At 40.4% G+C, this 13465-nt stretch overlaps 1 long non-coding RNA gene across 1 annotated transcript; it reads left to right on the top strand.

Annotated features, from left to right (window-relative positions):
• Positions 1–223: 223 nt before the first annotated feature.
• Positions 224–6310, top strand: LOC121110837. The gene is made up of 3 exons (XR_005860064.2): positions 224–388; positions 3345–3424; positions 4561–6310. It is a non-coding gene; the product is annotated as an uncharacterized LOC121110837 (long non-coding RNA).
• The last annotated feature ends 7155 nt before the right edge of the window (positions 6311–13465 follow it).

Genomic DNA, 13465 nt, shown 5'->3' on the forward strand with positions numbered 1-13465 from the left:
ATCCTGTTTTCTTCTTATTTCTATTTAGTTCTTCCATCTCCTCCTTTATTCTGCTCAGGCACGTGCACGATCTCTCTCTTTTCCTTCCATTTTGTCTCCCAGATTTTCATCCCTGCCCATAGACACCTGGCCCTGGAGTAGGCCCTCAGCTGATTCCCCTGCTGCCTTGCTCCTCCCACCTCGTTTCCTTCAGGGCACAAGATGAGCTCTCCTGGTGAACTCAGGAGGCAAACTGAGGAGTGAGGGTAGAAGGCAGAGGGATGACCTGAGCTTGGCTGACTGGTCTAGAAGATGTGATCGCTGGCTGTGTTGGCCACTATCTGCCGGCATGGGGACGTTCATGAGGGTTACTACGGAGCAGAGGAAGCAGATGTCAGGGCTTGGCAACGTAAGTGTGAAAAATCTCCTCCTCCACTGCTGAGTTTGGTGCTGAGGTTCTTTGCCTTGGCTGCTCTGTAGGTAAATCGGTGTGGTGTGTGCCTCTGTGCCTGTTGCATGGGATCAGTGTGGATGTTGCAGGTAGCGTGGCAGGTTAGAAATGGATTACCCACCTGCAGTACATCATGGACAGCACAGAAATTGCAAAGCATAGAGGGACTTCGTGCTCCCTGCTTTGTGATGAGCCTAGGCAAGCAAGGTGGGCAATGAAGGACCTCATATGCAACAGTGGGAATATTTTTTTTAATATGTATTCCACACTTTCTTATAGTTTTCTAAATAATTGGCTGCTTTTGTATGTTTTTATGCACATATATTTTTTTTATCATGTAGTTGTAGCAAAATGCCCACCTGCCTGACTGAACCAAAAAAGAAAATCCAAAGCAACTAAAGAACTTAAAAATCCCACGTTTATGGTACTGATTTGTACCCTGAGCTGTTGTTGTTCATATACTCACAGGTCACACACACCTTCATCTTTAGGCTGTTTTAAGAGGATGAATTACTTGGGTATAGTGTAGCAGAGAAGCTCAGGGTGCCACGGCACTGAGCTGAAGCCATGTGGGAGCTCTGCTGGGTAGCTTGCAGTGTATGGGGTGTTATGCTGAAGTGAGGCCCTAAAGATCAGCTTGAAGGACCTATGCCAATTACTTCTTAAAGCCTCACATTTCTCTTTGTCTTTTTTTTTTTTTTTGAAGTATATTTGTGAGAAAGAACGTGAAAAATACTTTATTAATTTATTTACTTTTTAGTATTTGAAGTATTTTATATTTTATGTCAAACAGCCAAATGCAACTGATTAATTTTAGTACGTGAGAGCAATGAGATAGAATGGCCAGGACAGGAGAATGAACAATTGATTTTATTTATTTTTTTTTCACTGGCCAAACTGAATGAGACGCAACCATAAGGAGCCTATAAAACTGGAAACCAGCATTTCCCCTCTGGTTTTGTTAATGCTTCCTGCCTTTGTTTTCTGAAGCAAAATTAGTAAGAAAAGCAATGATAATTCTTTACATAAAACTTAAAAATCCACACAGTAGTTTTAACCTATTATGACAATTATGCAGATGCTTTTTTTTTTTTAATCTTCTGTTTTTCTTATTTCGTATTTCTGAAAGTGCAAACCTCTGCATGGGCTATTTTGTGGGTGCACAAACGGATGTGTATGTGCACACACGAGCACAGCCACAAATGCATGTGAATGCAAATCCATAGTAGGAGCCGTAAGGGCAAAACGTGGACCTGTTCTTGCTAGGTATAAGTCCTACTAAGAAGTTAAAGATGGTTTACTGATACACAGGTTTTACTTTACGCTAGGAAAATTATATTTCATCTCACAAATTTTTACCAACTTTTTGAGGTCCGTTCTGTGTTAATTATACTGAAGTACAGAGCAGTCCATCTTATTATATCACAACTTATGGAGTCATGTTTTTTAGAATTGTTTACTGACCTGTGGTTGTCTGCATTTATGCAACTTGCATTCATTTTTTTTTCACCCCCAAATTTAACCATATAGCCAGGGAAAAAGTTTATGGCTGACTGTATTTTCCAGCAGCCTGTTGTGTTATAAATCTTTGCATGTTATTTGCAAACCTAGCAGCTGTTTCTTAAGTGAAGTGACTGCATCCTGATCCAGCAAGGGTTTCCCATCCCAGGTTGGGTGCTTCATTGCCCAAGCTGTGTTCTAACCAGACATAGCCTGGCCACAGCAGGGCTGCTTGCAGCAGTGAGTGCTGAACACAGAAGCACATGCTTGCAGCCTTTTGTCTAACATTATTGCATCTGAGATTTTTTTTTTCCCCCTTCCTTTTCACTTGGACATGTTGAAAATGAAGCTTTTGCAGAACTTTACTTCACTTTTAACTGTCCAGCTGCAGAACTGGGATAAAGAGCTTAAAGCCCTCCCTGAAAGGTGCTGGTTTCTGTATGTTTCTGTATGTTTCTGTTAGCTGTTATTTTGAGCAGATTCTATAGGATGTAGGTCTGGCACAGTGTGACCAGTTCTCTATCCACATGCTCAGCAAAGCCATAAGCAACAAATATACTGGTTTTATTAACCTGCTGCCCCATGGTACAACAGCTGCTCCAAGTCAGAGGCACTATTCAGAGGACAAGAGGAGTTTTCCAGGTCCTCCAAGAGGTTTTCCAGGTCCTTTCTGCTCAGATTGTCAAAAGATGAGAGGGAAGTATTTTTTTTATTTATACTTTTATTTTTTTAACTACAAACTGTCACTGCCTGGCAGCCAAACAGAGACCTTACAAACTTGTATCAAGCAAACCACTGGTGCGTCTGTTAGCTTGCTTGCTTATTTCCTTCTCTGTTTATTCATAGTCAAACTAAACCTTTCTCAATTTAGTGGGATTTAAAAATATACATCTAATGCAGCTGTCAAACTGAGAATGGAGATCCTGTAGTTCAGCACTCAGTAAACAAAATGTAGCCATGTACTTCTATGTGAAGCAGCTTAAGGATTCCTAAATGAAGATGAGTGCTGAAACCTTTGTAACCTGCTGTATCTTTTGGCATAAGACCTTTCCTGTGTGTTGCACGAGATTATGTGGTCAGTTCTATTCCTTCAGTGAGGCCTCTAGCGAAGCTCCTTCAGACATGTATGTAGAAGGTACTGGTTCAATAGTGATATTTTTTTCCTCTGAATTTCTTCTCTGACCTCTTCTTTTGAGGCATATTCATCCTCTTCATTTATTTTGTTCATTTTATATATACTTGCATACAGGAGAAGCATCACAATTTAGATATTTTATTTGCTGCCTAAATCTAAGCAGGAAAATCAATCAGGGGAAAAAAAAAAAGGAAAATCTGATAAGATTGAAAAGGAAGAAAGCATAAAATAAGATTTATTGCATTTCATCTTTTTTTTTTTCTTTTCACCTTAATTTAGGTGTTCTGATCTGCAAAAGACCACAGTTTAACCCCCCTGAATCGTGTAACACCACTGAATACTACAGTAGAAACCCACAGGTACCACGTAAGCGTGCCCCTCCTCACTTCCCCCATGGTCCAAAAGTGAAACTTTAACTAACGCTGTCCCAGCCAAACAGTGCTCATTGCTTTTCTCTCTTACTGCACTAAATCAGTCTCTTGATTCATTCCTACTAAAGGAATTTCTTGTATAAATTTGAACCAGCACAGTAGCACTCTGTGTGTGGGGAGCTATGTCTGTGTGCATATATATATCTGCATTAAAAAATAGGAAAAGCACAGTAACTGAAAATAGTAAATAGAAGCAAATGCATCTGTCCTCTGCTTATCTGTTTGCAAGGCTTTTGGGTAGGTTAATAGAATTCTAAGTTGCTCATGAAGGCTGCAGTATAGTTCTCCTGTATGGTGATATTGTCATAATGGAAAGGGATTTCACAAATCTATTACTGTTCCAGTGAGTTGCTTTGAAAATGGTTGAACATACATGTTAATAAGGTGCATACCGTTCACATAATTTAACCAAAGCTGATCCAAAACTCACTAAAAATTAAGGACAGTTTCTCACTGGAAAGAAATAGTATCGATGTAATACCGGACCCTTCAGCGGCCTCCTCTACTTGAGGGAACAGCTGTCATGATTTCTGTGTATGTGTGCACATGTAGCCATGTATATTTTTTTCCATCCATCTATCCATATACAAAACCAGATGTTTTGTATCGTTCTTACCGTGGCTTGCTGCATGCTTTAGGTAGACAGGTGTGAAGTTGTGGATGAGAAGAACAGCGTATCAGTGGTCTTCTCTTTAGGCACAACCATATAATTTTTATATTTAGAGGAATAGGTGTCATTTAGATTTCAGCATGAAAACCAGCAGATTAATTTTTGCTGGGATTTTTTTTTTTCCCTTTTTAATTTATCCTTGAAGGTCAAAATTTGGTGATCCCTTCATGTCACGATTTTTATTTGGAAGCAGACTGTAATGTCTCTGGCGCAGAGACTGAGAAGCCATGAGTGCATATATGAAGTGTCACTGGAGGAAAAGCACTTTTTTTTTTTTTGGTACATAGTGATAAAGCAACTGCGGGCCAAAATCCTGCTTACCTTATTGTTCATGTCTTCCTAACGATGTCCTCTGACTTAATTATAAGGCTAAAAATACTGGTTACTCTCACAGGTGGACTTGTGAACTCGTTCATATCGCAGACATCACACCGAGCTGTTGCTTCTTGATTTAAATGCCTTTATTTCGTGGCTTGCCCTTCCCTGCTGCCTAATTTGGGAGCCCAACCTCAGTCAGTAAGTTCAGAATTTTAGGCTATTGCTTTTTAACTTTATGTACAGTTCCCAAACTTAACAGCGCTTCTGTATCAGCTTAAAGAATAACTGCGTACAGAGCCTAACAATTCTTGATGTGATATATTCTTTTTCTGGTTTCCAAAAGGTAACCCCAGTGAAGTCTAAATGGAGTTTTGGGAAAAGACTTCCAGAGGGAAGCCGCTCAGTTTGCTTTCTGTCAGCTTTAGGAACTCTGAGCAGCATGGAGTTTTGAATAATATTATTTCAGTGAAACCAGTAAAAAGATCTTGGATCTACGGAGTTCTGCAAGGTGCAAATCGTGCTAGCAGAGCACAGTGAAGTGCCCATTTGGGCCTCTGAAAGGCAGTCTTAGTGTCATACCATTGGGCACTGTGTCCCGCGGGTGAGCGGCTGGGATAGGAGTATGTATTCTGCTGGGTTAGAACTTTTGGGTCAACATCAGAATAGAATATTTACTTTCAGCGTTCCTGATGTTTAGTCACTGAAGTTTTTCACTTTAGTGGTCTCTGGCCTTGCAGGCTGGTGGCTGTGTAGCACGTGGGAAGTCCCTCTGAGCTGTGGTGGCCAGCACTGAGGCTGATGCTGCTTTGTCTGCTGGGGAGGAACAAAAATGAAGCAAACCAAATGCTAAAAATGTAAGAAGCAAACTTAAACATCAAAAAGATACCAAAAAGTCTTGGAGTCTCTTTTTCAAGTCAGAAGCTCTGGATGCATGGTGAATGCAGACTTGGCTTCTTGTTTGAAGGAATCTCTGTAATAGCTTTGTTTTATTTAGTCTTAAGTTAAGCAGCATTGCAGTGGAGACCTGGAGGATGTCTTCAAATAGTTGCTTAAGGAATGCATTTACCTACTAACAGTAAGCCTTAAAGAAAATTTAACGTTGTATATGCTTAGCTAAGGGTCTGCTCTGTGAGTAAGGGAATGTTTCTGGAGGGGGGGAAGAAAGATAAATGTGCCTGGCAGGTGTGATAGAGATTCCAAGCCTGTGTGGGTAAAGGCCATATGTAATTCCCTTTCCTTATGTAATTTGCCATATTTTTATTTCCAGTAAATGGAAGTATTTATTTGGGTGGCCCGAGCAGAAATTAGCACTGACAATTATGAGTATTATTCCTTTGCATCCCTTGGAAAAAAAAATCCTAATTTATAATGAAGGAGAGAGCAAAGAAAAAAATTAACTTTCCTCTGCTGTGATTGGTATAGCTAGTCAGGGGGGTTACTGATATTAAGTGCATCATGACTGCTGCACCTGATATAACAAAAATTAATTGCATGTTTCAGTGACAGTCAAATCATTATTGCTTTGTCCCACAAACCTAGCCCCATTACATGTAAGCAGGATCGAGCCCATTGGTTTCGTAAGGGCAATTCAAATGCATGAAACCCCCCCCAAGTTTAGGCTCAGCCACAGGCAAACAAAAGTCTCCCGCACGTTAGGAACCAAAAAGCAGGTTTAGGATGAATTTTTCATATGAGTGTAACCCCAAGTAGGAAGAAAAAAAACTCCATTAGGGTAGCAGTGGAAGCTAAATGTTAAACAAGCTTGGATCAGGAAAAAAAAATTGTCAGAGCAGCATAGTGGCACTTTATCACTCTGTCATCTGTTAATATGGAAGTTATTAAATAAATATGAATTTTAAAAATAAATGTTAATCTTCTTTTTTATTTACTCCATAGTAACAGTCATATTTTCCTTCTTTAAAAAAAGAAAATTGATATTAGAAATATATATAAAAAAATCTTTGCTGTTGAGAACAAAGGCTGGAGATTTTTTTTTTTTCTCCAGTTAAACTCCTGATTAACAACTTATTTACTCGTAACGTGGTGCTGACTGCCCCAGATGGTGCTTTTTATTTGATATTTTACTTGTTTTTTCTTTCTGGGCAGTTAATGAAGCACATTTTCATTTCTGTATGATCCAAATCCACTATTTCTATGCGTGTGCCTAATATTTTCTTTAGACACATCTTGTCTTTCAGATAAGAATTCCCCTCTGCAACTTTACATTTATATTTCAAAATAATAAATACTTTATACCGAAGTTCTCTTGTTTTGAGGAGTCACCTCTTTGGGATAGTCTTTCCTGCAAGCCTGGGGATTCGGGTTCGAGGCTATAAAACACTTCAGTACGTATGAGTAAGTCTAATTTGGTGAGTTGTCTGAGCCTGCAGGACTCCTCAAACAAGTATGTGTCTGCAGGCTTGGGACCTGCAGGTATTTGGACGGAGGAGAAGAAAAGGAAAGGCTACAGATGCTAAGTTTTATTTTTAATTACATATGCTTGCCAGGATCATCAAGAAATATAACCCTATATTTCATGAAATTGGCGAGGTTGTTTGGGACACATTATACATAAATTAAGCTGTTTGCTTAACTTTTTCTTATGGTACCAAATTAACTCCAATACCTCATACCTTAATCAAATTTGATCATTGTGATTGTTAAACCCTTTGATTTAAATTTAGGTAAATTTATAGCTAGCATTCCACATCTAGAAATCATCTGATTCAGTGATATTTGATTGAAAAATCTGTGAAGACAAGAATCTATCTGGAATTGGTGTTTGTTCAAGATGTTATTAGATTGTCAGCTATTTATTTCACATATATATTAGAAATTATTTTCTATTTAGATAATTTCACTTACTGTGCATTTTACTCAGTGCTTGGTGTGGATTAGTTTTTGTTTTCCCTCACCCCATCCCTTCTAAACTGCAGCCTCAAATTGCAAACCTGAAGCTAAGAAAAAGTTACATGTCTGGCTCTTTATCCTGCTGCTACTGAATTTAATAGGACCGGGATGAGTTTTAGAGATGAGTGGTATGGTACAAAAGTGGAAGGACATAGAAGTAGAAAAAGAGTATTTCACAACTTGGAGAATATTTCTAACATTGTCAGAAGCTCCTGCAATGAGAGAGAAGGGTTCGGAGGAGATGGTCAATAATAAGAAAGCCATAAAAACCAGTGTTTCAGAAGCCATATTTGCAAGTATCACCAATAATATATCTACTTGGGAGCTGGGAATAAAATAAAAATATATATATTTTTGTACAATAGTGAAAATTACAGAAAAAGATGAGGGTCAAATTCCGCGTTTGTGTATACTCATATATTGTCTTTTGACATTTGAAGGGAAGATTTTAACATTCCACATCTGACTTGGATCCAAAACAAAAAGACTATTTTCAGATGAATCTGGAGTGACTTCCAGATCAGAGGATCCCAAACTGATGTGCCAACATATAGAAATATGATTTCAGCAGTCAGCGAGAGCACGTTGGAGTCAAATGCCATAGTTCTTTAACTGTACATAGTTGATGACACGTGGAAATTTTGGCTCTTAAAAGAAAGAGAGAATTTGCTCAAATGTGGATTTTCATACGACAGACAGCTCTGTCTGCTGAAAGGAGACAGCAAGTACTCACCATCATTCCCTCTTCAAACTGCTTTGTAATGGCTGTGCTCCTCTCTCCTTTAAATATGGCTGGCTCAAATGAATTGCTAGCACCTGCGTGCTCCTCCAGGCTCTACCAGCTTAGTCAGTGCAGCCCTGGACAAACATCCAATTTTCAAATAGTACGAGTATTTACAGGAGACACGTTTCAGCAAAATGGAGGCAGAGAGAGTTTTTGATAGATCAGTCCTAGGCAGCTAGTTACTGAATTATGGAGATTGGTGTTCTATGTTATGATATGTTCACTTATTCCATTTTGTTCACTCCTTTTACAAGTGTAGTTCGATAATCCCATCTGAATGGAGAGTTGCCTGTAGGTTCGGAAGGTTTCTGTCTTGAAGAGTCGTCTATGCCCTCTCTGTTCTTAAAAATTTCTTGGAAGAGGAAAGAAAGCAGTCTGCTGTGTCAGAAGGCTACGTATGAACAAAGTTAGGAAGACTTTGGCGAATCTTCCCACACCACACCGACCACAAATGAACTGTCCTAGCAGATCTCAGCAATGTCAAGGCTTAGGGTTTTTTTGACTTTTTTTCTGGAGGACCTGGCTAAGCTGCCTGTGATGTTTCTTGGCCCTCTGTTGAATAACGTGGTTTTAAAATCCCTATTTTTCTTTCATTTTGTGAAACATTTTATTTACGTAGCTACTGACATATGAAGAGTCTTTCTTAAAAGTAATAATAATAACCTGACCTAAAAGTTCTTTTCCCCTTACCGTCAATCAGGGTCAACTTCCTGAAGACAGGATGTCCCTATTAACTCTCACCAGGAAAAAGAGAGAAAGGAACATCCCCGGTGTGTCTTGCATACCATAGCACCAGTACTAACAGAGCTGTTTTACCAGGTTTGTTTCAAGTTTTGCTGCATGTTTTGAGGGCTGTTTCTTCTGCAGTTGGAACATTCATAACTGTTTCCCGTGTGAGTTCTCTGCTGAGTTCTCTTACCCTCCAACCTGAGAAAGCTACTTGTCTCGCTGGTCTTGGTGAGCACTTGCTTCCATAAAACTTATGGGAACTTATCACTGAGACTCGCAACCTAGCACCAGGTCCAACTATGAAGTGGCAGTGCATCCAGCAGTTATTGAACACCCTGACAATCACTTTCTATCTGTCTTTTGCACACACACACGCACACATGCACACACACAGCATGATCACAAGCCTTGTTGCCATAGGAAACCAGGCTAAAAACAAGCAAGGTCAGAAGGCGTGAGCTCATTGTTTTTCCTTTGCAGCTCCTTTTTAGAACTGCTAGCATGGGCTTTTTTATTCATTAGCTCAAATGTGTTCTTGGCTTCTGGGTAATGGAAATCATGACATGTGCTGGGCTCTATTCGGCATGACACTGGTGACTGCAGTGGGGTATGTCCGGGAGCCATCTTTGTCAGGCCTTACCTCTTCCCTAGTTCTTCTCTTCTTGATTCAGCAACTGTTCTTAGTGCTTTGGCTTGCAGATTTCCCTCCTGGTCCCCTGCTTGTTGTTGAGAGCATCTCCTGTGATCGCTTTGATCACAGTGCAGAGTCTTGCCCACCCTAGAAGGAAGAGCAGCACCACAGGAATGAGGGATGTTCTCAAATGGATTTCAGTGGGCTGCTGCTGTTGGTGTAAAGGTCTGAAGCAGTGTTGCTGCTGCTTAAATACCAAAGAAATCTCTAGTCTGAGTAGGACTAACTCAACCCCTATCATCTTTACTTTATCATGAATATGTTTAGTGCGTAATGGCTGTTCTTTATGTATTATAGAGGTGTGTAGGCTGCCTGACCTCTGAGGTTGTGAGCAAGGTGGTGGCCAGCCACCCTTCTAAACTGGTGCCTGGATGACAGACAGAGAAGCTGTGTCTGGTAGCAGTCTGAACAGTTGCTCTAAGTGTCAAGCCCTCCCCTTCCCTTCCTCCCCTCCGGACCACACTCTCTTACAGGCCCCTTTGAGGTATTGTAGGTTGCAGAGCTGTCCCTTTGCAGGACCAGTGGAAACTGGAGGCTCTTTATCTCTAGACACTGATAACCTTGCTGGTTCTTTAGACGTAGGTGGGTGCTTGTACCTCTTGCAAGGGTGGCAAATGAAGAGGCATTTAGTGGGATTAGTGACAGGGAACTGAGGGGTAAAAAAGCAAATGCAAAAAAAAAAACCAAAAAAAAAAACCTGTCCATGAAGGCCATCATTTCTGTAGTTGGTTGTGGATAACCCTCGTTCCTTTTGACCGACATGGTTGCTTGCAGAGCTTTCTTTGCCCTTTCAGTATGAATTGTTGCACTATCTTCTACCCTCTTCTAGCAAATACAATTATAAAATACAAACTATAATGGGAGGAATTCATCTGGTTATGAATGTATAAAACAGCTTAATTAGTGATAAAATAAAATAGATACTGTTCTATCTATTTCATGTAAACATTAAATTAAGATGCCTACAAATGGGCACAGTTATTCAGGCATTTATCACGCGTGAATAAATCCAAGTTCTTATTTTCTTTATAACTATTTGAGAAATTCAGGAAATGTAGGCCTACTTGATTAAGACTTCCCATGGTCTTCCAGGGCCAGGGTTTGTTTGTTCCTTGCTCATTATTTTTCACATCTTTACCCATACATGCTCTTACAGAAGCTCTGCATTTGGGTTCTTACCAAGGTGCTGCTGTAAAATCAGAGAAATTTCAGCCTTGGAAAATATCCCCTTTTGTCCTGTCTGGATAGTCTCTCGTATTGGTGGATGACGGTTGTGTTCTTAATTGCATATATCATTTGTCAACAATTGATTTACCTTCCACCTCTCCTTGGACCGGCCAGCCTTTTGACCTAGTGATGACTGGTAAACTCCAGTGGTAAGCAGGCCACCCAGATCCTACTCCGTGCTTTGCTATCTGGGTCTGTCAGAGCTGCAATGGCAGATGAGTGCCTGAATCCTTTGGCAGTGGCCTTTAGCCACCTTCATTTTGTTGGGCCTTCCGGGAGCACAAGTTGCTCTCTGCAGCAAGGGTTTACTGGAGAGGGGAAGTCCACTACTGTAGTGGTGGGAATCTCTAATGCTTCAAGTACTTCTGGCCACCACCAAGGGCAAGGAAAACCTTTTTTTTTTTTGAAACACCTTTTTGCCATCAGTCTCCCAGTTTCCCTTGAATCATACTGCTGTCTTTACTGGTTGCATACATGTGGTTTGAGCTGTTCCCGGCGCTGAGCCATGAAACATTTGTAGTCTGGAAGCTGTGCTGATGTTCTGGTTGATGTTATCATAGCAGCAGAGAAAGGAACCACTAGAATGCAGTTATTTTCAGGAGCCATCTAGGAGATTAAAGTTGCCATAGAGTGTATGCCTATCTCCCTGCATGTCTCTCAAACCCTTGGCGCATAGCTTTAAAATCCTTAAAGAAAAGAGATCTGGCAGCTCATTGAGAGATATCTGAGAATTGGCACCACGTATCTTGAGGGCTCACATCACCAGCTGTGTCCATGCTAGTAAATTAAACGCATCCTGGTCCATTTCCTGGCACTGAGGTCAACTGGCACAAGGTAGCCAGCATCCATACGATTAAGCTCTCCTGTACTCCACAACAGGACAGCTGTAAGCAGAATACCTTTTGAGAACAGTCCCTGGCTCACCCTAGCTCCCAGCACACACCCAGGAATCATCTGTGAGAGTGCTGTTTGGCCCCCAACTTGCTCTGCCAGGGACCTTCTAGAAACTGAAAACCAGGTGCTAGCAGTAGTGTCTCTGCACCACTGAATTTGTTAAAGCAGGTATAACCAGTAGTCCTGCAGGTAAGAGAGCCTTTATCACAGCAATAAGATGGAGCAGTTGACCCTTTCTGCAATGATTCCCCTTATTTTCCAATTCCTTTGTCTTCTCTCTTAAACCTGAGGTTTTATTCTGGTTAATGCTGGAATGGCTTACTATTTTCAGCTTTTTAATAGTTTGCTGTTGTGATTGTATTTGATTGTGTTTGAAATTCTATCTCCCTGAGGATCGGGAAAGGGATTCTATAAATATTATTTGATTTAATTAATAAATGTCAGCTTCTTTCATAATGTAGTAGGCGAATGAAAATGTGTACTGGGAGAATGACCGGTAAGGTACACAGAGGCATTTCTGTTTTTATTCCTGTGCCACATTCACCACAGACCTTGTGCAACTGTTACCAGAGACTCTAATGCCACTGCAAAGGACATAATCTATTATATAAACCTTTGCTCAAGCCCCAGGGTATTGAAGGCAGATAATAAACCACTTAGTGTCTTCTCAGGTATTTTTGTAGTTCATAACTTTCTACCGTGTTTGATAGAACCCCCATAATACAGACCCTCCTGAAAGGATGCACTTGGTTAACGGATTTTTATTGATTTGAGTATTCAGATTCTTTGATCTCATGTAGTCTCTTCAGCAGAAGAAAATCATGATTATTTTGTCAGTATAATATTCTAAGATGCATCTTCTTTCCAGCATGTCCTATGTAGCATGATGTAAGCCCTGGCTGAACTTTGTCAGGCGTGTTTGTAGAGCTTCCCTGCACTGAGGTGGACAATTCATCTGCAGTGGTCAAGGAGGAGTGTTAGCCAGGGAGAGGTGTTTTCCTTTTGCTGATTATTTGGCTAACTGAGAAGAATTAAAATTTCTTGTTAATAACATTTTACAAATCTATGGGTGAAAGTATAAAATGTTATAATCTATTTAAAACGTTTTATTTCATGTCTCAGAGCATATTATTGATGGTACAGCATCATGTAGATTCATGGTAGTCCCTAGGAGTGTGCTTACATTTCGGAGTGGTGTATCTATTCCTAGAGCTATGTTGGATAAGTAAATAAAAGTGCTTTATTTTTTTCTGTTCTAGGGCATCCTGTTAGGGTGGTATTTGGGTGAACTATTCTGTGGGCCAAATGCTTCTTACTCGTGGGAGCTAGTCTGCTTGTCTCAGTGAGCTAGGAGAGATGTTCTGAAACCATTCAGAAAGCCGTGCTGTATTTTTACTGAGGCTCTTCCACTAACAGGGGTGCCACTTTATCCTGAGACGTGTGGGAAGCTCAGAAGATAGGGCACCAAGTTTGCTGTTTTTAAGGACTTATGAATAAATTGGTCCTTGAGGAGGGGGGAGTGCTTGGAACAAAACTTCAGTACACTCTGTATGGCATTAAGTTGTATTCATGGCTACGTCTCATCCTCTGATGTGTGCATAGGTCTTCTGTGGCTAGGAGGAGTCGTATGTATATGGCAATTGAATTATTATGTTCTAAACTACGAATTTTAGAGTAGTTTTAACGAATGTCCTATTCATCTGTACAGTCTGGAAATGTATTCTGTCAATGGAGGTTAGAACATAA

The sequence above is a fragment of the Gallus gallus genome, chromosome 5 (assembly GCF_016699485.2).
Source record: "Gallus gallus isolate bGalGal1 chromosome 5, bGalGal1.mat.broiler.GRCg7b, whole genome shotgun sequence".
NCBI classification, from domain to species: Eukaryota; Metazoa; Chordata; class Aves; order Galliformes; family Phasianidae; genus Gallus; species Gallus gallus.